Source organism: Heteronotia binoei, chromosome 2 (genome assembly GCF_032191835.1).
Source record: "Heteronotia binoei isolate CCM8104 ecotype False Entrance Well chromosome 2, APGP_CSIRO_Hbin_v1, whole genome shotgun sequence".
Lineage (NCBI taxonomy): Eukaryota > Metazoa > Chordata > Lepidosauria > Squamata > Gekkonidae > Heteronotia > Heteronotia binoei.
Window position 1 is genome coordinate 101763845 of NC_083224.1, and position 26979 is coordinate 101790823.

At 43.8% G+C, this 26979-nt stretch overlaps 1 protein-coding gene across 1 annotated transcript in view; it reads right to left on the reverse strand.

Moving 5' to 3' along the window:
- The window catches only part of DMBX1 (diencephalon/mesencephalon homeobox 1), a 38498-nt gene extending 13537 nt beyond the window's left edge, over positions 1 to 24961 (reverse strand). Inside the window, exon 1 of the mRNA XM_060231766.1 lies at positions 24799 to 24961. The gene's annotated coding sequence lies outside the window, so the exon portion shown is untranslated. The remainder of the gene's footprint in view (positions 1 to 24798) is intronic.
- Positions 24962 to 26979: the final 2018 nt, after the last annotated feature.

The window sequence follows — 26979 nt, forward strand, 5'->3', positions numbered from 1 at the left end:
CTGGACAGTGTTACTGTTGTAACAAACATGAATTTGAGCAGACTTCGGAGGATGGTGGAAGACAGGAGGGCCTGGCATGGAGTCGCAAAGAGTCAGACAAAAAACCTCTAAGATAATCTTTGAAGGCCCTGTTTTCCGTGCCCCCATCTTCTAATATGGGCAGATGGCAACTCAAGAGCCTTCTTCATGGCTGTAGCACTAAAACTATGGAACTCCCTCCCTCTCTAGGCATATTCTTCTATCCCCTTATGTTACTGTTTCCCACAAGCAGGTGAAGACTTTTTTATTTTATCTGGCATTTTCTCAACAATCTCTCCCTCCAGTCTCATGTTTTAATTACTCTTCTCTGCTTTTAAAATGTATTTCTTTTTATAATGTTTTAGCAGTCAGGTGCCTTGCTGGCCCTGATTGGGCAAAGAGATGGCAGACAAATTTTGTAAATAAAATAAATTATGGCAAATTTTGCACCTTCAATTTTGTAAGTAGCTAAAAAACACAAGATTTACTTTCTGGAATATGAACTCTTTAACAGGTTTCTGGTTAAAATATTTCAAAATGTTTCAACCAGTTCTTATTTATGTGAGTTATATGTAGCCATATAGGTAATGTGATTTTCGCAAATAAGAAACTAGTGGCTCCATGGAGTATTTTGAGAATGGGAAGGTGATGCAAGAAAGAAGACTGAAGCTGCTTTTTCCGTACACTAGGGTTATGAGCAGGAAAGAGCCAGCATGCAACTGGGAGGCAAAAAGCTCCCATTGCACATCTAATACAAAGTCCTTGTGTCACCCTCCCCCTCCAAAAATATGAGGACATCAGATCTTTTAGATTGGTTTTCAAAATCCATGGTAATTCCCCCTTTCTACTCTAGCCCATTGTGCTTCCAAGATGCAATCCATGGTGTCCAGGGGACTCCCAAAAGCAGTGCTGCATGCAGTGGCAACCTAGCCATTTAACCTACAGGGGATTTGCTGTGGGCCACTGACATACAGAGCTACTGCTGGCCAGGAGTGAGCAGAGCCAAGCCCTAGCAACTCTGGCCAAGCCTCAGGGGCCACTTGCCTCAGACCTCTCCTCACCAACAGCAGTTGATATAGCTCATGAATTGCCTCCTCCTAAGCTATTTCCAGTTGGGGGCATGATGCAGTAGGTGAGCTAATGCCCATGTGGCCCTGCAGCACTGTCTTGTAGCATACCTGGGGCCACTCAGCTTGTTTTGCTCCAAGGCCATTTTCAATTCACAATCCACTCCTTGCTGAATGTGCTATGGAGGACTGCGGTGGTAGGATAAAGCAGCAAAAATCAGCCCCCCCCCCCCCCGGGCAGTCTTGATCTGCAGAGGTACTTTTCTGCCCACATAAAATAAATCTTGGATCTACCAAGTGAAAAGATCTTGGCAAACCAAATAAAATCCTTGTGTTGACTGGCAGAAATATAACTGAAGTAATAAATCTTGGTACAAGTGGATATTCTCATACGCAGCAAGCAAAAGTAATTTTTCAGTACACGGTTAGACATCTAGAAATACTGAAAATATGTAAGGATGCTTGAGGAAATTAAGTTTATTTCCTTGAAAGTTTTGAGAAAGAGAATGCATCTCATAGGGATGATTTACATTAGGAAACTGCTGATTTGATAACTACACAACTTAATCCTTGAGACCCCTTCCAGTTCTAGAATGTCATGATAATAATTCGATTTTTAAAGTAGTAACTACAAATAGGCTGCAACGGAGACAACCTATCTTTTATCTTAAAATATCTCCCAGTTACCCAACTCATTTTTAAAACTGACAGTTCTTTTAGTAGAACTTCTAGCTAAAAGAATGTCAAAATTGCACTTCTGTGTGGGTTAGAAATCTGCTTGTTATTGATAACTGAGTTTAATAATGAACAGCGTAGATCCATTCATCTGGGGGAAGCAGACTAACAGAATCACACACAAGCACAGTTAGCTTCCCATTTACCTCCCTGCATGTTCCAAACAGAATAAATTAAATATTTAAAAGACACTATGCAGCAATTTTCTTTTGTAAATGGTGGAGGCCATTTGTCAAACTGCAGCAGTGTTTTGCAAGCTGTCGAATTGTGCTTACATTGGTTAAAATAATCTTTATATTTCATTAAGCAACCAAATAAGCTGATCTTCCCCACTGGCTGTATAGATGGCTTTAATTTTCAAAATCTGCAAATGCATCTTTTATGTCGTTTGGTGGCTGGAGGGCATTGGTAATGCTGTCGCCAATTGGAGAATAAGCAGCAGCATTTGATTAGGTGGTATATTATATAAATTAACATTGTGCTGTGAAAAGAGCATATCTTAAGTTTTCCTTGATACAGTGGGGAATTGAACTTTCACCTCTGCTATTAATAATGGTTGGAGTTCCTTTATGTGCTTTGCTGAAGATTTCAGGAGGGTGAGAAGAACCAGAGAAAAGTTTGTTAAAGAAGCACAGAAAATTGAAGCACCTGCAATTAGGACAAGGGAAATTAGGTGATGTTTAATGAACACTCAGAACTTCAACAGACTGCATGAACCAAGTCCTAAAAAAATGAAGTAGAATGATTCTTCAATTATATCCTTCTAAAAATCAATATTTATTTATTTATTATATTTATATTCTGCCCTTCCCTAGTAGGCTCAGGGCAGCAGTCAAAAAGCAACAGTCAAAAACAACATATAAGATTAAAAAACAAAATATACAATAAAATCATTTTCATATATTTTACAACCATTAAAAGTCCAAGATGCACATCAATGTTTCTAATTATCATTTTAGGCTACATTCATTGATATTACTAGGTATTATTTAGCACTCTATTGGTTTCAGTTGTATTGGTTTCATTGAGATTGTTGATGCTGTGGAATAGTAACCACCTTCCTTTAACCTTTGAAAGTGAGTTTGAATCGTTCAGTCTTACAGGCCCTGCAGAACTGTGGCAGGTTCGGCAGGACCCTGATGTTTTCAGGGAGGGCATTTCACAGAGCAGGAGCTACTACTGAGAATGCCCTGGTTCTGGTGGTGGACAGGTGAGCTTCTTTTGGCCTGGGGATCTTGAGGAGGTTTTGAGACCCCAAATGTGGTGCTCTCTGGGGCACGTATGGGGAGAGGCAGTCCTGAAGATAGACAGGTCCCAGGCCTATAGGGTTCCATATTCGTTTCAAGGTGCTGGTCATAAATATTTAGGTAGGACTTGTATTTTAAGAATATATCATTGTGAAAAACTTCTTACAAATTTTTGTGACAGATGAACACTACCATGTTATATCTAGAACTGTTCATATTTTTGCAAGCATCTCTGTTTCAACAGGCAAGAATCCTCAGCAGATATATGCAAGTATCTGCTCCCTCTCTTGTCAGTTTTGTTCCCTGACAGTTCTCTTTTCCCATTCCAAGCCACAAACCTTACCTTGGGGTCAGGAGATCTGCAATGGGGGATGGTTCTTTAAAGAGAGAATAGACCCCAGCTGTACTGATTTTAATGTTTTTAATGTCTTAATTATGTAAATTGTTATTGTATTTAAAATTCGAATTTTATTGTTAGAACCTCTGTGTTGTAAGCCGCCCTGAGCCCGCTTCGGTGGGGTAGGGCGGGATATAAATCAAATAAAATAAATAAATAAAATAAATAAATTTCCTATGAAGTGCTATGTGTAATCATATCCCACGACTTCCTACTGGGACTGAAAAATATATAGTTTTTGGAGCCTCCTTAACTGAATCAGAAAACGAAGAAAACTACAGTTCTCATAAATGCAGAAAAGTCCAAGTGTACATAAACAGCAACCACTGTCATCAGTTGTACCACCACAATTAAATTCTACTCTTACAAACCTACATGGATGTGGATTTTGTTCATGATTTGTATTGCCCCTGTAGAAGTGAAAAATTATGCCAACATGGACAACAGGGAAAATGACACTTTGAAGTGAAGTACATATCCAGTGGCTCTTCAAACTGTACGATCTATAATCCCACCAGTGGTGTAGAGGGGGAGGGGGGGCGGGTTGCCCCAGGTCTGGGGGGCCCCCGCATTGCCAAGGGGGGTCCCGAACAATGGGCTGGAAGCGAATGCAAGCCCTTGGCAAGTTGTAGGGGGAGCGGCGGCCGTCTGGAGCCGGGTAAGGCGCATGGCTGGCTCCCTGCAGCCCAAGGGGGACCCCGGCAGGTGCCACCGGTGACTTCCTCCCGCTGCAGCGCTTGGTGATCCGGTAGGTCCCCGGGACGGATGGGCTCTCTCGGGCACGCCTCTGGGGGAATGAAGCCGGGAAGGCGGCAGCCAAGGGAGGCTGGGATCCTGTGCACGCCGCCCTGGTACGGCGGAGGGCTTGCTTGCGAAGAAGGTGGGCTTCAGGTCGGGCTGCCTTTTCGGGCGTCCCCTTTTCAGAGCGGCGCTTCGGAGTGGTTTTCTTTGCAAAGCGTTTTTTTTTCTTGTTCTTTGCGAGTTCGTTTTTTAAAACTGTTATGTAAGGCTTTGTAGATCGCACATGTAAGGAACGGACGGGTTGTCATGCTTGGAACATGTGAAGTGCTCGTGCTCTCCTCCCCCCACATAGGGGGGCCCACATAAATCTTGGGCCCCAGGCCCCCAAAGCCCTAGCTACGCCCCTGAATCCCACAGTGCATTACATGATGGTTTTATAATGTAGTATTTGTTGAATTATATGATTGTATTGTATTGAACTAATATTGTGAGCCGCCCTGAGCCTGCTTCAGCGGGGAGGGCGGGATATAAAAAAAAAGTATTATTATTATTACATTAATACAGCACATTAGACTATTGTTTCAACTTATAAATGTATTACCACAGGGAAAAAAATCTGAAAACATTCTATGTGGAAACTATTCATTATCTACAATCCATCTCCCACCCCTCAGTTCATGTCTTTCATGACTACTGATGTTCCATTTATATCATTCCCTTCGCAATCTGATTCTAATCATCAGATTCTGAAAGAGAATTTATTTATTTATTTTTTAAAAGGCAGATGCTTAACTCCATTTTCATATACAATTCAAACTGGCTAAACTTGAATGATGTTCAGATGAAATTTTATTGTTAATATTTGTTTCATTTCCCTTATAGAAAGCACTTTTTTTTTTAAAGGGCCCATCTATTTTCCTTTAAAAATGCTAACAACAGCATGGCAAGCCTGATTTTGATCAGGGAAACCAAGTGATTGCTGAAGGGTTAAGTTCCCCTTCTTGGTGGCCCCAATCTGAATGAGGCTACACATACATTATTTACATTTTACCGATGGATGAAAATGCATAATCTTTGTTATGGCTGGTTTGTGTCTACAGTACAGACAAAAATAGAATTCCAGCCCTTCCAATAGTTTGCAATGAACTTGCCTACTTGGTAGAAAGAGCTTCAAAGATTCCCAAATCATCTTGCCCTGACCTGGATAGCCCAGGCAAGCCAGATCTCATCAGATCTCAGAAGCTAAGCAGGATCAACTCTGGCAAGTACTTGGATGGGAGACCTCCTTGAAATACCAGTAACTGGGAGGACAGGGGCAGATTTTATTCAGCCACTTCTCTGAATATTCTACAGCCCCTCAACAGGGATCAGTGACCAGAGGTCACCAGGAATTTCCGGTACACACAGGTACAGGTACACACACTTACAAAAATACAACCCCCCCCCCCCAATATAGAAGGAACCTACCAAAAATTATGGCCCAGTCAAGGAACTCTTCTCGACACAACCAAGGTATTTTTACTCTTGTTAGTCATTTGAACAATCAGGGAACAGCAAAGTTCCTACTAGTTATTCAAACAGTGGGAAAACAAGGAAACAGTTTCCTGAAGGCACATCTCATAGAAACGGAAATATTGGTCTGATCTTCAGTCAGCAGTATGGAATAAGAATATATTTTCAGCAACTAATTATAGGCGTTTCATGAAACTTGTTACCCTATTATATACAGTACTACTGAGAGCTTTGCTGGATCTTAAACCATGTAGATGTTTTACCAGATGTCTTTCACTTTAAGAGTTCCAGTGAAAGTAATTTTATCTTCTAGCGTTCCTAAACAGGTTTTCCCATTGGTCAACAATTTTTACCATTACAATGCTTTTTTAAAAAAAATAACCCAAATCTCACCATCCTCCATTCTATTCGCATTGCTCCCCCCCCTCTCCCCGGTCTGGGCCTTTAGGGAACAGTTGTTGTTGGTAGCTTTTTAAATAGTAAGAGATTGTTATCAATATTATCATCAGGTTTAACATGCCTACCTTGCTTAACTTATCAGATGACAAGGTCTCCACTCTAATGTTTGCTGCATTCCTCTGAATTATTTCCAGTTTGTGTACATTAGCCTATAAGTTGACAGGGCACTTCAGCTATGACTGAACCAATGCAGAATAGAATGGAGGCTGTTATTTCAGGAATTATTATTAAATAACATTGAAAAGGACTTGACCCAGCACTGAGCCACTTGAGATCTTTTGGTACTTCATCCCAATTTGACATTGATCATTTAATTACTTCTGGATTTTTGCTTTTAATTAATTTTTCTCTCCTTGTGCTAGTATTTATATCTAGCCTGCATTTTTCTGGTTGTGAAAAAGAATAGGAAACTTTATTAAAAGTATTGTTGAAGTTATTAGGTTTACAATAACCAATTTTTCATAACTAGTTATCTTGAATGAATGTGGCTATATTAAGAAAAAGTTATGGCAAGCCTGTCCCCCCACCTAGGCTTCCCAACCCTCCCGCCCTGGCGGAGGACCTACGAATTTTTAGCCTCCTCCCCCGCTCTTAAAAAATCTGGGGGCGGAGGGAGAGAGAACATACCTGTAGGCATCATGTTGTTTTACAGCTTGGGATCCGTTTTTAAAATGTGTCCCTTTAAGGCTGCACAGGAAACAGGAAACAGGAACGGCCCCTCCCTTTCTTTTCCTGTGCAGCCTTGCTTTCTTTTTCACAGCGAGCAAATTCTGCTGGAAGAAGACCAAGTACGGTACGTATTTGTGTGTGTGTGTGAGAGAGAGGGAGGGGGCAGGGAGGGGGGATTCCCTGGTATGGAGGCCTTCCCCCCCCTTTAGAAAGCATGGCGGGGGAGGGAAATGTCTTCTAGGCACTCTATTATTCTCTATGGAGAACGATTCCCATAGAGAATAATAGGGAATTGATCCATGGGTATTGGGGGCTCTGGGGGGGCTATTTTTTGAGGTAGAGGCACCAGATTTTTAGTATAGCAGCTAGTGCCTCTCCCCAAAATACCCCCCAAGTTTCAAAAATATTGGACCAGAGGGTCCAATTCTATGAGCCCCAAAAGATGGTGCCCTTATCCTTAATTATTTCCTATGGAAGAAAGGCATTTAAAAAGGCGTGCTGTCCCTTTAGATGTGATGGCCAGAACTCCCTTGGAGTTCAATTATGCTTGCCACATCCTTGTTCCTGGCTCCACCCCCAATGTCTCCTGGCTCCACCCCCAAAGTCTTCTGGCTTCGCCCCCAAAGTTCCCAGATTTTTCTTTAATTGGACTTGGCAACCCTACCCCCACCCCACCCTCCTCATTTAGGCATTCTCAATATGTCCTCAACCCTGGCAATTAACATACTTCAGAAATGTCACATTTTCTTCAAAACTAGTCATTAATGGGTCATTTAAAAAATTTGAAGTCTCCCTTCTTTAACCAGGCTCAGATGTTTTTTCATGCCCCCACCCCCTGATTGCCTGAAATGTTTTCTTTGGCATTCTTATTTTTTCACTGGCCCCTGTTAGAAGGACCGCATGTAACACTAAAGCCATAAACCAGCTTGTCTTTGTGTTGTCCTGTAATGCCCCTGATAGGCACTGCTCACACAGTTTCTTCATTATCTTTCAGTGCCTTTTAGCACATCCATTCTTCCTGTTCCCAATGTCTTTTCTAGGTATAACTAAAGTTGTGCATTTGATTTCTTGATGGGATATGTATGTGCTTGTTATAAATTGTCATTGCAGATTTCCTGTCTTGATAGGCTTTTGTTTGATATTCCAAAATGTTATAAACACAGCCTTCTGCTTCTGCTCTCAAAGCCCAAAGGGGTATTCAGGTTCCATATACTGGCCTTACTTTCAGCTCAGAAACATAGCTCAAAACTTTCACATGAACCTCCCTGAAAAGTCCAATACTTTGTGCTCTCCCCTGAACATACATTCACATTGGCCTGTCTGCCTGCCTTCCTCTGATTCTGATTTGTTCTTTCATGACTTGCAGTCCAGTGAAGGGCCGTGATTTCCTTAGTAGAGACGTCATTTAAAGAAAACAGAGGGACAATCTTTCCTTTCATGTCCCTCTACAATGTTTCTTTCAGTCAATATGATTATTCTTGGTGGCTACAAGCATAGATAGCTTCAAGAGGGGATTGGATAAATATATGGAGCAGAGGTCCATCAGTGGCAATGATTAGCTGCAGCATTTTGTTGGAACTCTGTCTGGGGCAGTGATGCTTTGTATCTTCGTATTGGGGGGGTGGTGGCAACCGTGGGAGGGCTTCTAGTTTCCTGGCCCCACTGATGGACATTTGTTGTTGTTTTTGGCCACTATGTGACACAGAGTGTTGGACTGGATGGGTCATTGAGCTGATCCAACATGGCTTCTCTTATGTTAAGTTCTTATTCCTAACTGCAGTAACGATTACAAACTTTACTGTACAGTAGGTTTCACCCCATATTTAATTTTGAATAAATCCAGTAGCAAGCATTTGAACCTCTCCAACACTCAAATTATCCCTGCACCACATGCTTCCACTGCTTTCATATGCCCAGTTCTGTTCCCATCACCACTCCCATTTTCATCTACTGAGCCTTCCACCATGGCACAAACTATTTCTAAGCCTATCAGCCTGGCTTTTATGCCAACAGCACAAAAACAAACTGTGGTCAAATTACTAATATTCATCTATTTCACTAATATAATGTTTATAAAAATACATCCATACTTTAGTTCATTCATAGAAAATAAGTTCAATAACAATCAATGTGGTTGTTTCCTGTATTATACCAATCCAGTTCAATAAAGTGCTTGGGTAATGTCTTATTTTATGTTCTAAAATGGTGCCAAATCCCAACGCTTGTATTGGACATTCCAAATCTACCTCCAATGCAGCTTACTAGCTGGTCAGCCCATTTCAGTCACCTTCCTCATGGAGGGGGTAGACTGTTGTCCACAATTTTTCCATGTTACAAATCTACATACATAATATATCCATAAATATTCTAGTGATGTATAATACATTCTCCTTTCATAATTATCATTCCAAAAAACTCACCATTTATATGCATTCAACAGAGATCCAACATTCTATTTAAATTATGAGATATGTTGTCATATATAGGCATATGAACTGCCCTGGAATAATTACAGGTGTACAGAAGACCCTACTTCATGAGGAGTCATTCTGGATACATAGACACCTTTGCTCCCACGGGTCTTAATAACTGTTTCTTATAATAACGATATCATTGATCCTCTATAGTACTTTGAGTGTGGCAAATAACTTGTGGCATATCACTATTGTGGCTTTGTCTCTTTAACTGGTATAACAGGTGTATGTAATTAATGTGTTATGTGATCATTTATGTTCCTGTATATGATGAGGGTCTGAGAGCTTTTCTGCTTTGAAGATGACCTGTGCTTGGTAGGACTGTTGAGTGCTTAGTAGGACTGTTGATTAAGAACTGCTAAAGGTAGTGCTTTCTGAGGGGCAAAGCTTTGGATCCAAAAAGGACAGAGAAGACAGAGATGAAATTGCTTGCTGGGAAGAACTGAAGAATCCTCTCTAGGAGAGCTGCAGTCAGGGCTGGCCCTAGTGTCCCAGGCAGCCTTGCTGCCCTGCCGCCCCACTCTGTGGCACTGTGCAGCGCCATGCCCTGCCACCCCCCACGGCACCTCCTCCCTCGCTCATCCCTTTGTCACAATTTCAGTGCCCAGGAATGGGTGGTGAAGCACCAGACTCCCAGGCTCTTTAAAGGCTGCCCCCCATCAGTTGATCAGCGGTAAAACCATGCTGGGGCTGGTGGCTTCTATGCCACCCCTCTGGCACGCTCAAGATCAGCGCTGGGGAAGCAGCGATGAGCTGTTGAAAGAGCAGCCACACCACTTTCTCTTCCCCACTTCCTTCCCGGATTGCATGGGAAGGAAGTGGGGAGGAGGCAGCAGTGCGGCCGCTCTATCAGCGGCTCACTCGCCACTGCTGACCCGGCGCTAATTGTGAGCACACTGGAGGGGCAGCATAGGAGCCGCCAGCCCCCAGTTTGGTTTTACCTGCCAATCAGCTGATCAGTTGGGGGGTTGGCCTTTAAAGAGCCTGGGAGCACAGTGCTTCACTGCCCATTCCCAGAAATTAAAATTTTGACAAAAGGATGATGGAGGGAGGAGGCAGCAAATAGGGATTTGCCTAGGGGTTGGGGGGGAGGCTGAATTTGGTGCCCCTGCCCTGCCAGCGCCCTAAGCAAATGTCTAGTTTGCCTAGTGGGCAGGCCGGCCCTGACTGCAGTAGTTAGGAAGAGCTGAAGAGTAGGGATTGCTGACACACCTCAGTACACTTCACCTTGGCAGGAGGAAAGGGGACCTACTCCTAGGGCAATGAACAAGCTTGGACTTATCCAGCATCTTGACAGGAAGAGTTCCTGCTGTTGCAAGAAGGCCTCAGGAAGAACATACAGTGCTGCCTGTGCCTTCTACAAAGTGGATTGTGAGTAAGACTCTGCTCTGAGACAATGATTAGTGAACCAATATTTTTCACAGTTGCTTTATGTGGTTATTAAATAAGCTGGAATTACATTTTGAGTTTATGAACATTACCCTAGACTTTGAACCTGGCCCTTGGGACTCCAGAGGCTACATATATCTTCCTCTATTATTCCACTCACCTATGACTGAAAAACTACACTCCATCTGGAGACAGGAGTCTGGAGTTATATGCCTGCACTGATGGTTCCTTCTACAGAAGGCTCTAAATAAATGATCTTTTCAAGGTTTTTTTCCCTACACCTCATTTTTATCTCTTGAATCTTTCAGATCCAGAGGCTTTAAAATTCACATAAAAGAAATGAATGCTAGCCCCTAAATCACATTTTGTTGTTCCTGAGAGTACACTTGATGTCTATGGAAACAGTCCCCTTTTTAAATAATTGAAGATATAAATATTGCAACTTTCCCTGAATATTCATCCAAAAAACTAAATGCACAACGAAATAGGTTTCAAAAGATTTCCTTAAGAATAACTAGATCAACTCACTGTAAAGACCAAGGCTAGTTAAACTTCAATGTATGCCAGATAGATAAACATTTGGGAGGCTGTTTTTAGTTCATTTAGATTCTAAACATTCTCCAGCATTAATGAGCAATGAATAATCCTAGATGAATATAGGCGGGCGGGGGCTTTTTTAAAGCTGAATTTTGATTAATATCACTGATATAACATTATAATCTTTGTTGATATCATATTTTTAGGTTTTGTTATGTGATGTTGGCTGTAAAGAACATAAGAGAAGCCATGTTGGATCAGGCCAATGGCCCATCCAGTATAACACTCTGTCACACAGTGGCCAAAAAAACCAGGGGCCAACAGGAGGTCCATAAGTGGGGCCAGGACACTAGAAGCTCTCCCACTGTTGCTCCCCACCAAGCACCAAGAATACAGAGTATCACTGTCCCAGACAGAGAGTTCCAACAATACACTGTGGCTAATAGCCACTGATAGACCTCTGCTCCATATGTTCATCCAATCCCTTCTTGAAGCTGTCTATGCTTGTAGCTGCCACAACTTTCTGTGGCAGTGAATTCCATGTGTTAATCACCCTTTGGGTGAAGAAGTACTTCCTTTTATCCATTCTAACACAACTGCTCAGGAATTTAATTGAGTGTCCATGAGTTCTCGTATTGTGAGAAAGGGAGAAAAGCACTTATTTCTCTACTTTCTCCATCCCATGCATAATCTTGTAAACCTCCATTATGTCACCCCCTCAGTCGGCTTTTCTCCAAGCTGAAGAGCCCCCAGCGTTTTAACCTTTCTTCATAGGGAAAGTGTTTCAACTCTTTAATCATTCTAGTTGCCCTTTTCTGGACTTTTTCCAATGTTATATCTTTAAGATGTGGTGACCAAAATTGTACACAGTACTTCAAATGAGGTTGTACCATGAATTTATACCAACCACCCTGAGCCTGCCCAGGCAGGGAGGGCGGGATATAAATCTAATAAACCTATAAACCTTATACAGGAACATTATGATACTGCCTGATTTGTTTTCTGTTTCCTTCCTAATAATTCCCAGCATAGCATTGGCCTTTTTTATTGCAGTCGCATTGTCTCGACATTTCCACGACCCCAAGATCTCTCTTGGCCAGTCTCCACCAGTTCACACCCATCAACTTGTATTTATAGATAAGGATTTTGGGCCCCAATGTGCATTACTTTTAACTTGGCCACATTGAATCTCATTTGTCACGTTGATGCCCACTCGCCCAGCTTCAACAGATCCCTTTGGAGTGCCGCACAATCCTCTCTGGTTCTCAACATCCTGAACAATTTAGTGTCATCTGCAAACTTAGCTACTTCACTGCTTACTCCCAACTCCTTTTACCCCATGACTTTTGAGCTTACTTAGGAGCCTTTGATGAGGAACTTTACCAAAAGCTTTCTGGAAGTCAAGTTAAACAACATATACTGGGTCCCCTTTTATCCACATATTTGTTCACCCTCTCAAAGAACTGTAACAGGTTAGTGAGACAAGATCTTCCCTTACAGAATCCATGCTGAGTCTTCCTCAATAACTTTTGTTCATCAATACCTACTAATTCTCCCTTTAATAATTGTTTCCATCAACTTTCCCAATATTGAAGTCAGACTGACTGGCCTGTAATTTCCCAGATCTCCTTCGGAACCCTTTTTTAAAGATGGGGGTGACATTAGCTATCTTCCAGTCCTCAGGAATGGAGGCAGATTTTAATGAAAGATTATATATTTTTGTCAAGAGATCCACAAGTTCACTTTTGAGTTCTTTCATAACTCCTAGATGTATGCCTTCCGGGCCTGGTGACTTATCCATTTATAAATTGTAGGATCTCCTCTCTCATCACCTCAGTCTGACAGGTCTTTTAACACCCTTCCCAAAATCAGCAGTTCTGGAGTAGGCTAACACTTATCTTCCATAGTGAAGACGGAGGCAAAAAATACATTCAGCTTCTCAGCCATTTCCCTATTGGCCTTCAGTTTTGTTTTCAAAAAATGACTGTATTACCATGTGACAACTGCTGAGGCAACAAAGATTATAGTTATTTTAGCCCAACTATCATTTTTGACACCTGATTTACAGACTGCACTTAGAACATGTCTGCTCATGACTATATAATATCCTACAGGCTCCAGTTAGCGGAAGTGAAAATGGCATTCTTTGGTTTCTTTCATAAATTGCAACATCAATGGCAGTCACAAGTGTTTAATTTCTTAATAAAAAGTATCAGGAATCACACCAGCTTTCCAGTGACACCTTCTTCACTGCAGTTTGGTTCCTCTAATCCCAGTTCTATGGAGGCTGCATGGGCTTACTCATTGATGAAGGAGACATTCTGAACATAGAGGTACTATTCACATATTTTGGTAGTTTATGCCTAATCTTCCTGTTTTAAGGGGAAATTTTAGGACAATTAATAAAATATCAATAAATCATTTAAAAATAAAATGTCAGCATAAAATCCAGCATATGAATCTAATTCCAGCACACATAAAACTAACCCCTGTTACTGTCAGTGAAAGAGGGCAAACTTTTGCCTGGTCCCTAAATGACAGTGGTGACCATCATTTCAGATGGATCTATTTTATTTCCCCCAGGGAAAAATTTGGAGAAATTTTTATCACCATAAAGAAAGCTCTCTCTAAATCACTTGCCTAATCTCAAAAAGTAGGGGGACTTGGAAAAGGAACTCTGAGGAAAGATCTCAGTGTTCTGCTCTGGTTCACATGGGAGGAAACTATCCTGCAGATACTCTGATCCCAGACAACCCTAAACAGCTTGTCCAAATCAGCAGCTTTACACTGTGCCCAGAAATGAACAGGCAGCCAATGGAAATGTTTAAGTATTGGTATGATATGGTAATTTTGGCATGCCTGAGACTTCCACGTTCCGTCTACTTTAAATCCACAAATACTTTTTAAGCACAAACCACATACAATACAAATCAGCTCTCTTGCTTATTACTTCTTCACACATTCTTAGGTGGAGCCGCAGAATTTAAACCTAAGTTGGGTCTTAGTTACAACTAAATTTACCTGGGTCAGGAGGACCACATGCTGCATGCCAAAATGCACATTTGTTATATAAAGGCCTTCAGCAAGGTTTGTTTTCCCAGTTAGCAATGACCTGACAATACATTCACGGCTCTTTCTTCGTTTAATTTTAAAGAATTGTGGGGTCAAATCACTGTGAATGAATAATCAGCATAAACATTTAGCCAGGCCATTTATTTTGCATGTCTTTATATACCTAATAAGTGATTCCATTTTTCTGCTTCATGAGACCAGTGTGGTAGTAGATGCTTTTGTTCAGTCCCAAGGGCAATTTGTATCTAGTTTTTTTAAAAACTTTGTTTGAATAAATGCAATGTGATTTAGAAGAAAAAGGCACCATGACATTACTCCAGAAGAGTGGCTGCAGTCTGTAGTTATTGACCCCCCTGAAATCCTATTCCTGCAGGTTCCCATTTTTTGAGATAGATAATACATTGAGATGTTAATACTGCATTAAGTCATATGACCTGATGTCTTTCATTTGATACCATGTATCAGCCCTGGAACCCCATCACATGAAGGACGTCATCGTGGAGCCAAATATGTGATCTGTACCATAGACAGTCCAAGAAGACTGGACAACATCACCTTTGTACATGCACTGCACATCAAAGAATGTGCAGAAAGAATATTTGTACATTTGTAAATTTATCAAGGAAGAATTCTGCATTTGCTCTCATTTTCTGTGGTTGACAGGGATGTCCTAGGTTAATGGTTTTTAAACTCGGTTCTAGGGAATGCAATGTCTCCAGAAGCCTATTATAAGGCAAGAAAGTGGGCAGACAGACCACTGATATCCTGTTGCCAGTCTTCTGCAATCACAGGCTACTGCAGCTCATATTCTGTTCTCATGGGTCTACATGCTCTGTTCTCATGGGTCAACAGTGAAAGTTCCCTGCAATGATTCGCTGCAGACACATCACTGTGGAAAGGATTCCTGTAGAATAGGGAACTCTGCTTCCATAAAGGTTTAAGTAGAATAGCTGTTCTGCATATTCTTCATATAATCCCTTCATATATTCTGGTATGTACAGACCCAAGTATTTTAGCTCAAAAAAAAGGAGGAACCCCTCACCCAAGAAAAGCAGAAAATAAAAACATATAGTGCATGCAAGCCAGTGTTGCGCTCTCTCTCCCCCCCCCCCCCCCCCCACTCTCCCTCCATGGCCCATATTATGACAATATGCTTGCTTCTTTTTGTAATTTTCATTAAGGAATTCTTTAAGTCTTTATTCCCAGTATAATGAATGGACATATATCAGATAGTATTGTGCTTTTATTATTTTACTTTCTTGCTTGTGTTAAGAAAAGTAATGCTTCAGAAAACATGTACAACAACACAGACACTAAAATTTAACAAAAGGTCCTGCACATATTATGTGAGAGTGGGTCTGGTTTATAACAGTTTGACATGTGTTTAGGAGCAGGGTTTAAGGTGACCCAGGTAACATTTTACCAAACAAATATCCACTTAGCTTAGGTAGACAAGTAACACCCAGCAACACTGACATGATAATCTTAGGGAACCACCTGAAGCAAATCTGTTTAGAAGTCAGTCTCATGTTTGTCAATGTGATTTACATGCAGGGGAATGTCCTTAGGATTGTAGTCTTAAAGTAGTTAGGCTGCACCAGTGTGAAATTGCTATTGAATTCATGTGTATGACACAGAAGGAAAACAGGACATTTTCCATAATACTTATATCTGATCTATTCAACAGCACTGCAGGAACTCAACAAGAAAACAATAACTAAATCTGCGAGTGTAGGCTTGTTTGCTACATATTGCCTGACAATTTTGCTTGGTTCCATTTTAGAGCAATTTCTTCACTATGGTGATAAATCTTGCTGCACTAAAAAACTAGATTTTATTAATGTGAATGTTGGAGGATCTTCTCCAGACTACCTTTGACTATGTACTTGCCTTCTGGGGAGATGGTCCACATAGACAGAATCAGCACTAAGCCATCCAACAAATGTGATTTAGTTCTGTAATAAAGAAATTTCTGATTCTGTACCTTGATCCCAATTCCATTTAAGTCAAATTATTTAAAATTCAAATTATTTCTCCTTGTCTTAAGCACACTTAAGATTTAGAGTGGTTTCATGCATTTAGACAGCATTTTTCTCTTTCCATAGTAGTTCCTTCAGTACAATATGCACCATCACAATAGTGCTTCCATGACATACAGAACCAGTGAAGAACAGCCCTGTAAACTGTGCAGGGTGTACAAAAGCTTGTTGTGATGGTACATGGTAGGACACTTCACACATGGTCCTCCTTGTGAACTGACAGTCATCATGCAGAAAAGAAATAATTGTTATGGTGTGTGAAACATATGTATGAAATCATATTTAAATGCCTTTCAACTGAGACATTAGACCCACTGAGATGAATGTGCTGTTTAGCACATGTGATTTGGTTCATTAGCTGTGGGTGATATTTGTAAAATTCTGATCATCCGTGCAAGCCTAGTAAACATTTTAAATGAAAACTTGATACAATTCCATATTAAGATATCCCATTTTTGCACATGCACAGAATTGTTTGTGTCAAAATAATGAGCTCTAGAACTTAAAGTTCCAAAACTGTTAGATTCCCGACTTAAAAAAACAAAACAGAACAAAACAGGCATGGTTGCTAGCAATATCTTGCTAGCATAAGACTCCAAATTATGGATCAAGAAGAGTTTTATTCATTTTGCACTTGTACATTTTTCTCTAGATAATTTGTTAAGTGCCATTTGCAACACAACACAACAGCTATTAAATAAATGAGAAACAACAAAAGTCCTGCCGCTTGTGTGAAGGTATCTTAAAGCTGTCTTTAAGAACGTAACTTCAGGCAACTCATCTGGAGAGGTCGGGTTCCAGCAGTAATGCTAATGCAGATGCATTTGCTTGTTTGGCTTTGATCAATTTGATCTTAACCCTCATACAAGGAAACAAGCTGCTATAGCCAGAAGTCTTCATCTTGGTTTCCCTGGCTTTTGTTATGATGTGTTTGGTGTTTAGGAGAGATTGATGACTCTGGGGACAAAACCCATTACAGTTATCCACAGGCTACAGAGACCAATGTGGTGGTTAAAAAAATGTTCCCGGGCTCTCCTGCTAGTGTCCACTTTTCTTGACCTTGAATAGGTTCCCCCCAGGAGTTTTCAATATTGTCCCTTGAGGACACAGCTAATAGGCCTTATGTTGTGACAGGTGTTATCAACTCCACAAAGAGGACAGAGAGCCTAGCTTCTGTTCACTGGAGCCCACTCTCTTATGCAGCAGCAGCAGCACACCAGTTAGTAAAGACTGCCAGTGAATTGGAGCCAATCACATAAAGAAATGGATGGTTATGAATGTTTTCTGGTTTCTTCTTCACCCCCTTCCCCCCAGAAACCCCCCCAGTCCCACATCCTTTCCAAACCTGTGAGTTTACTCTTGGAGTCAAGGACCTGTGTAGATAGTCACATGGGTTGTGAGGCTGCCTCTTACATAAGATCTGCTTCCTGTCCCTTACATGAAATTTCCTTTTGCCCTGTTCCTCCTCCTCTGCCCACCAACCTGCACGTAAATCCCAAGAACTTGGAATAAATTTTCCAGGGGTAGGAAAGGATTGGCAGGGAAAAGGGAAAGTGGGGGAAATCTACAAGAGTTGTACTGGATCCCCCCCCCAAGGTATATGTTATGGTTCATGTTGAGGGCATCATGGATTTTTCAGGCAGATTTTGTTATTAGTGGAGCAGATGATTTCTTGTTAATCTTTATTATTACTTTAAATCTGAGAGAGGTGCACGCTAGCATAGATGCACATGCCGTTTTTGCACATGTAGCATGGGACTGAATGATCGCTAAAGAAGTCAGCAATCACATCTTCTCCTCCAGGGTTTGTATCACAACGAACAATATAGTTGCACAGCTTCTTACACTGTTCACTATATATAGTGCATAGAAATGTGAATCTGTGAATCTGCAAAGACTGCAAATTACTATTCCAAATTAGGACTAGATTTTATTATTGTGAGTGGTAGACATTTTCTGCCATGGGTGACCATGTCAAGAGATATGGAATATTAATGGTAATGACTGCAATTCCCTTTTAGGTGCTCACAGTGCTGATGTAAATAAATGTTGTTGTTGTCATTCAACAGATGGGAAGGAAAGTTTCATCAGTTTTCAATTTACCTGGGTGCCTTTTGCTGTCTGCTTGTGACATACTTTAAGCCAGGAGACATGTCTGGACATGGAGGAAGCAATCACAGTGCAGGGAGTTCAAACTAAGGACAGTTCATTTATATCAAATGAGTAACAGTGCAATCCTAAAACACTTTCCTAGAAGGAAGAGCCATCGATTTAGTAAGATTTGGAGTAGATATCATGAGGGTTGTTCTCTGAGGGTACCTGTACTACTGGGTAGACAAACCAAAAACATGAACCTAATCTGAGGTCACACAAGCCCCCATTTAGTACTGGAAACATTAGCTTTATTTTTGTGCATGGTTGTATTCTGTGTTATCATTCCATTTTTATTCTCAAAGCCCTCTTTGCTCTCCAGATATTTAGTTCCAGTTTCAAAACATCAGGCTCCCACTATAACCCAGATCCCATTTGGATCAGTCAACAGAAGCCTAGGGGGAGGGGAGAAAGATTCAGGGGAAGGTGCATTTCAGAACATTTTAGCAACAGGTTCATATTTGGGGGAGGAAAATATTTTGAACATATAGAGCAGAAAAGTGACAGTCCCCTCCATCTGCGGATTGTGTATAACTTAAAGAATTCACTTCTAGGGATTCCAGACTGACTGGAATCCTGCTCTTTCCCATAGCTTACAATTAGATGGCTCTAGCTGATGCAACTAACTGCAGATTTATTTTCTCATTGGCTTTGAGCAAAAGAAGGGGAAGGAAAAGCAGTTTGCCTTGGGAGGACCTGGGGGCTTCTTCCAGACAAAACTGTTATCCATTAACATCCAATTATCACTCGGTCCAAGCCATTAATTATAGATCAGCCTCCTAATTGGGATAATTAGCTCTCTGCTGCCTAATGTAGTGTGACTGATGCGTTTGGAGAGAATGCAATCACTCCATTTGTTTAGTGTTAGGAAAATAATATCAACTCGTATGGTTTTAATTTCAGACTTCTCTCCCTCCCCCGTATTAAGAGCCCTTTAAGAGTCCAATTAATTGTTTGGGAGTCTGTCCATTGATAGGCATGTGTCATTTTCAGCAATGGAATAAACAAGCCCACGGAGACAATACTGTTTCCCATCACAATCCTAAAAAGCATTGAACAGCTTCCTTAAAGCATCTCTCTATTTCAGCCCGGCAAACTAAGAGCGAGCTTGTTTTGGTTCGCGTGAAGAGGAATTACTAGTTGTCCTTTAGTTGTTTACTCCGTACTGGGTGTTTTCTGTTCTGTATACGCCTCGTTCTAAATCTTTCTTTCCTTTCTTCACAGGTTTTTAGATCTCCCTCCCCATCGCTGCCTGTCTTTGGGGGGCGGTGTGGTCACCCTCCGTGACCAACACAGGATCAGCTTAGATGCACTGGGCAGAAGAGCGGAGAGTTCGGCCCGGATTTGGCCTTTTGACTGCACAGAACTCGATTTATTTCATGGAGAGGGATTTTTGATTTTGGAAGCTCTTCCGGGATGCCGCAGGCGTGACAGCGATTCCTACTCTTCAGTTCTATTTCGACAAATGCGTGTCCTGAATACATACCGTCTATCTTGCAAGAGCAGAAAAACTGAGAGCCTCGAAGTTCTCCTGTGTAAGGTGGCCTACTGAACTGAATGAGAGGTGCGAGAGCCGCTGCTTTTGCGCGCCTCCCCTCCAGGTTAATCGAACTTGCGACGCCGACCCACTGGCTGAGCCGGACCGGCTGTTTCTTCCCCGGCCCTCCCGAACATCTGCTTCCGAGCAGTAGTCCCACCTACAGTCCTGACCAAGGTCCCCTCTAAGCATGCAGAGTCTTGTGAGCAAAAATTCTACTTTGTGAGCTACTGATATTAAAGTTGTGAGCTACTGTATAAATTATTGTGCTCTGGGGCCATTTTTCCAGAGCGAAGACAAAAATGTGTGAGCGGGAGGCTAAAAATCTGTGAGCTAGCTCACGCTAACTCAGCTTAGAGGGAACACTGGTCCTGACCCGGCATGGTTGTATTTGTTTAGCTCTCGCCATTTCGGACGGGGGGAGGCGGAAGCCGCTGAGTCTTCAGCCGCCTCCCGGCTCTCCTGTGCACGGCGGTGCCTCCTAAACTGCTTCTCTGCCGCGCGCCCCTCCCCCCCTCCCTATGTTTCATTAATGAAGGCTGCTTAGAAAGCCGTAGATCGCTGCGGGACATGATTAGATATTTATTACTGTCATTTGCATGGAAGAATTGAAGAATCAACCAAGTGGGACCAAAGGCAGCGGCTGGCGGAGGGGTGTGTGAAGAGACAAATATGCATATAATAGAAGCCGGGCAAAACTCCCGAGCAGCTGGGCCAGATGAAGGGAGGGCCAGCGTGGAGTTTCCATGACCAACATCGAGGGTGGAGACTGAAATCGGCATCAAAGTACCAGGGAAAGCGTTGGTGTGGAGGGCGTGGATCGACGAGCGACAAAGTTTCTCATGACATTGGAGTAGGGAGAGGGGAGAGTGCGTGTGGCTGTCAGCCACTGCAACTCGCGTCTCGCTTCCCTAATGAAAACCTCCGCCACGCCTATGGTACCAAGTCATTTGGTTGGAAGAGAGAATCTACTAAAAATGCCGTGGATTTACTTTCAAGTAAACGCATTTAACATCAGGATGCTTTGTTGCCATCCACATGGTGATCCAAGCGCGCTCAGTATTTAATCTGGTGTATCTGCCTCTGTAAACAAAGTAACTGAGTGGTGGGGATAGGGAAGGGGAAATGCGTGGCCAGAACGCCACGTTAAAGTGAGGGTCAACTACACCTCGGGGTGGGGTGGGGGGTTACTTGGCGATGTCCCTTCCTTTAGCGCAGAAGATGCGCAGGGAAGAGATGAGGGGTTCATATCTAAACCGTGGAATTAGTAGGCGATTGTGGAGAAGGCGAAAGCCGGAAGTTAATCATAGTAGTCTTGGTGTAGACGTATGAAGCGATTTAGGTACGTATTAAACTGAGCAATTATTCGGACAAATGAACATGCCAAAAATCCCTAATTATTCATCTTTTGCAGCCTCCATAAAACTCCTGCTCCGAGGCTGCTGGCTACTGAGCCATTCGTTTTGGAAGCAAAGTCTCCCAATCCAGCCCTCAGAACCAACTTTAGCTCGTCTGTATAATACTTAGTAAATAATTCGCAACACCACTACCGTTTTATTGAGCCGGATCCACAAGTTGTCAAGACGAGATGCCAAGATATGAGCCTAATTTGTGTTTTTGATGTATGTGGATCTAAATCTAAGAACCTCAGCTTAATAAACTAGAACATTTACTTTCTGGTCCAAGTACCAGATCACAGGGTAGAATGTCGGTTTAGTGGAGGATTCCTGTTGCTATCTGGGATGCCAGAGGATGTGAATTTAATTCGTTTAAAAGTCAAATCTCTCCGCTGAGATATGGAAAGAAAAAGCTAGTTTACTTCCAAAATTAAATCTTCAGCCAGGGTCCTCAATAGGTACAGTCCCTTCAAATTTAATTTAGACAGAATTATGGTGAATAGTGCTATCTTTTATCTGAATTCCAGTTAAAAACGAGGATCCTGGACTTAATTATTTGGGACCAAGTTTCTTCCGTAATCTATGAAATTTACTTAGTTATTTGTAAAAACAGTCCTGAGATAACGGAAATCCCCTTTGGACTTGGAGAGCGGAGGCTTGGGGTGAGGGCTCATTTTCATGTCTAAGGGATGCTGCTGGGCTGCTTCTTTTAACCAAAACGGACAGTCACAAGCAATACTCCCTCTAAGCTGTGGAGTCTTGTGAGCTACTGGCATTAAAGTTGTGAACTACTGCATAAATTAGTTTGCTCTGCGGCCATTTTTCCTGAGCTAAGAGAAAAATGTGAGCGCTGGAGGCTAAAAAAAACTTGCGAGCTAGCTCACACTCATTCATTTTAGAGGGAACACTAGTCTCAAGACAAGACCCTAGCGTTGTTTACTAATCCTTCATATCAACGCACTTTCCAAATAACAGAGATCAGGGCTGTAGTTTTAAAACGCGGTTCCATCCGTAGACGCATCGTTGTTTCCATGGAAATCAAGGTAAATGTGATTAGGATCAGAAAGGGGGAGAAATTCCCAGAAAGTTTCCAAAACTGCCTCAGTTTCCGAAAACGAATCCCCCAGCTCCTATTAATCTGGGTGTCCCATAACCCTTCCTCCCCCGTTCCTTCCCTTGAACATTGTTTAAAGACACAGATCGCCACCGATGGGCAGACTTTTGCATCATTTGAGCCGGCTCAATTTCCTTTGGCAACGTTGCAGGGGTCCCAATCGCCTGCTCTAATTCAGAGCATCAAATGCGCCTGGTAAAGGGTCCCTTCCAGTTCCAGTCCGAAACACGCGCCGCCTGAGCCGAAGTCCCACTGAACTCTCTGACTTTGCAATAGGGGCGCTTCGGACTGCTTACTCGGAAGTACGTCCCAGGGTGAGCCACCCGACTGACTTCCAAGAAAGGAACTGAAAGCGGCGGTACAGGAACGCAGCTGGTTCTGGTAACTTAACTGCTTGGGGGTCTCGAGTTGTTCGTAGGAATGGGGCTGATTACTTGCGGGGTGGGGTGGGAGATGATCTTTGTCCAAACGTAAACTTGTTTGGCTGGTGGGGCTCCGTGCCCACCCGTTCTCCCCGGCTGAAGTCTCTAGCGGTGAAATAGGCAGGCGGCTTTCCGCTCGAGTTCACGGCTTAACAGAGGCGCTGGTCGGTTTCGCCTGCTCTGAGCCGCCCATTTATCAAGCCCGGGCCGACCTGCTTGCCACTTTACCTGTGAGTTTGGGCGCCCAGACTTGTGGGGGACCGGGCAGAGGAGGAGTGGGAGGGGCTGGTTGGCTTGACCTGGCGGCAAAAATTAAAAAACGGCAATACCACCTCCCCCCTTCAATTAAGGTGGTGGGGGTTTCTACAGATTACAGACGTGTAAGTCAATGCTGTCTGCGCACTGAGGCTGCCCCTTTTAGGTACGTTTAGTTAGGAATTTGAACCCGGTTTCAGAGTCAGTAGGTGTAGGATTGGGCTGCCCGGGTGCGGGATTGCCGGCCCCCGGAATTCAAACTGGCCCAAGCAGGCCGGGTTAGATTGCAAGAGTTCAAAAGCGCCATGAACTGATGTTAGGAAATAGATTCAGGAAGGCAGCCGTGTTGGTCCGAAGCAGCAGAACAAAGTTTGAATCCAATGGCACCTTTAACATCAACAAAGGCTTGATTTTAAATATCTGTTGATCTTAAAGTTGCCCCTGTTCTGACATTAGGAAAGTTTCCTTGCAAAGGGCAAGGCTGGGGAAACTCAAGGCCATCTGGCCGAGCCCCCAGTTCCCAGGCCCAAGTCATTGCAACTGCTCTTTGCCCACGTGGTTTCCGTCCAAATACAAACCAGAGCCGCAGACAACAAAAGTCAATCATGCCCCCGCCGCTGTAGGAACAATCTGCCCCGGGGCTTTGCTTCGCCTCTTTCCCTGGAATCTCAAATCTGCCTCCCCTCGGCCTCACTAGGCTGTTTAGCTTATTAAAACATCATTATGTAAATAGGGGTGAAATTTACAATCTCCTACTTGGAGGCCTATCAATGAAGGGAGGCGTCGTTCACTCTGCATGCCCTTTGGCGAATTAATGGAGAAAGGGAGGGCAAATGAGGACAGATGAGAAAGTTTTAAAAGAGCGGAGGAAGGATTTGTATTCTTTTAAAGAAACACACACACAACACTTTAAGTGACCTTCACTCTCCCTGCAAGATTGTATCAAAGAGTTCAAAGGGGAGCATAAGAGGCTGACAAGTTTGAAAATCCTAAATGGAGTATTAAAACCATTTGTGGAGCCTTGCCGCCTTCTCGTTACTAGCCAAAGTCCTTTAACCGAACGAATCTGTGCGCCTGGATGTTATTCCCTACCCATCTGCTAAACATTACATTTGAAGAGAGAGGCAAGCGATCTGTCTCTATCTAGCGAAGGCGGGGGAAAGAAACATTTCTAGGGCAAACTAATATATGCCAAATGAGGCAAAGCCAGAGCAAACAAGTAAAGCGGGCAGGCTCCCAAGAAAGAGAAAGGAGTTGGCGGAAGGGACCGCAGTCCAGCGAAAGATACTCGACTGAACGGTGGAAGATGGGAAGCCAGGCAGAGTAGCAGACAACTTCTTTGGAAACTTTGCGGCAACGAGGTGGAGGCCAGCCCAGCAACTCACCGTCAGTCTCGCAGGGCCCTCCCCCTCGCCCGCTTCACCCCGGCCACTGGAACCGCTCCTTACCTTTGCTACAAGCTCGCCGCCTCTGAGAATCCGGGCGCCTGCGAAAGGAAAACCCTCTGCCCGAAGTTTGTTTCTCCCCCCACCCCGCGTGAAAGGGAAGGCGGAGCTAGAGACCTACCTTGCTGCGAGCGGTGGCTGGGGTCTGCAGCAGCCGGCCCGGGGAGGATTCGGGCTGTCACCCCGGAGCGTCCAGAAAGTGACTCGGGAGCGAGCGCCTCGCTTTACTCCAGCCTGCTGCCTAGGTCCCCAATTGTCTCTTGGTCCGGCAAAGCTGCCATCTACTGGGGGAGGAGGATTCAGGAAGGATTTTTAAAAGGAGCTTCACACAGACATGGGAGCTCCCCTGCAAGACTGTCAGTGGTCCTTCATCCTGTCAATCAAAGGAGAGGCTCCCCCTCCCCTCCCCTCATCTCCCTCCCTCCCCTTCGAACTGCAACTTTCGAGGTGGTTCCCTCCCCCTCGCTTCTTGTCATTTACTCCAAGCCCAGTCAGGTGTGAACATCTAATTGACTGGCAGGCGGAGAAGAGCGAGCCGCGGTCGGAAAGCCCCGCCTTCCTGGCTGCAAGGGTCAGCTGAGCTGAGCTGGGCCGGGTGCGGCTGGAGCCCTCCACTTTGCGGCCTGGGGCACAAGTGCCGTCAGAGGCCTTTCCCGTCGGAGGGGGGCCGAGCGTCCGCGCTTAAACTGGGGCTTTGTGGGCGTGCTGCTGCTGGGACTGAGCCCTTCACTCTCCCTGCTGGCTGGAGCGGTCCGACGGCCGCGAGATGCGAATGCCAGCTCCGAGGTGTGCACGACGGCGAAGGGCGCCTCGGCCGAGAGCTTCAGTGCCCTTCGGGTGCAGCGGGTGGATATTTGGCCGCTGTGTGACACAGAATGTTGGACTGGATGGGCCATTGGCCTGATCTAACATGGCTTCTCTTATGTTCTTAGTGTGAAGCACCCCCGAGGTGTCGGCTGCGTTTACAGTTTCAGGCAGCGGGTCAAGGCGGGGGAAAGAGCCCTGCAGTCACTCAGGAAAAGTTTCAAGCTTGTGCAGCGGTCGAAACTTGGCTTTGACCTTTCTTATGCCCGGGCTTCCTAACCAAGATTGGCAGCCACGTGTGCCTTGTACTGGTCAGCTACTGGGGAGTTTGAGCGATTATTTTTTTTTAAACCAACAGAAGTAAATAGTCATCATGTCGCAACCTTAAACACACACCGTTCTAAACACGTTTGCAGACAAGGAAATCCAATTCCCAAATAAAAACGTAGGGGATAGAAAGAGAAGTGCGGTTGTGCAGAGGTTCCAGTACTCACTTGCTGGTTTTATTTATTTCCCTTTTTCCACTTGTCCCCAACGGGACCCCAAACAGATGACAACAATCTGTTGTGCTCCACGATGAGGCACAGAAAGCCGGTCTGGAAGGTTAGGCCACGTCAGGGCAAGGAGCCTGCCCGCCCGCCCGCCCGCGGTTGCTGCTGCGGCTGCTGCTGGGGTCCCTTCAGATTCGGTTTCCGCAGAGTCAGATTTAAAAAGAGGGGAAAGGAGGACAGGTACAACGGAAAGGAGAAATGGCAGGATGAAGAGAGGACATTTTCCTGATTCTCTCTCTCACACACACTTGTTTTGCATAAGCCTTCCCTGTCGACAGCTCCCTGCCTCTCTCTCCCTCTCCCGGCATCTAAGGGCTTGCTTTTTGGCACAGTGGACTAACTGAAGCGTTGGTTTTATTTGCTTTTCGGCTTTGTCATGCCTTTGCAGCCGAAAAGGGCAGTTGAAAGCCTTCACAGGGTTTGCTAATAGATGCCGGGGTCCCTGCCTTTAGAGTCTCTCCCATCCCAGAAGGATTTAGGGTGGGATCGGGGAGGACAAGACGCCATTTCAGGCACCCAAACACCCTGTTTGAAAATGACTGCGGATAAGAGGATTAAAACAATAATACCCTTCTCTTCTTGAGGGCTCCCCCCTCCTTCGAGAAAAGATTTCTTCTCCCAGAGCAAAACCGTTTAGGCAGGAATTAAGGGAACAAGGAAGATCGGGGGGTGGGGGTGGGTGGGCGGGGAGGCAGTACCTTTTAATTTAACTCTGCATATATTGTCCACACTGTTTTCCATGGGCCAAGCTACTTAAAATATTCGAAATATTATTGGGGGGGGGGCAGGCGACAATCACGAATGCGTGCCCTTTAAAGGAGGTAAAACCTGACTAGATTCCTGAGGGCAAAGGTGACAAGGAAAGAGAGAACCAAAGTTCATTGAGAAGGGGGGGACTCCCACTCGGGGCGGGGGTCAGCTACTTTCTCCACCGCCTCCCCAGAAGA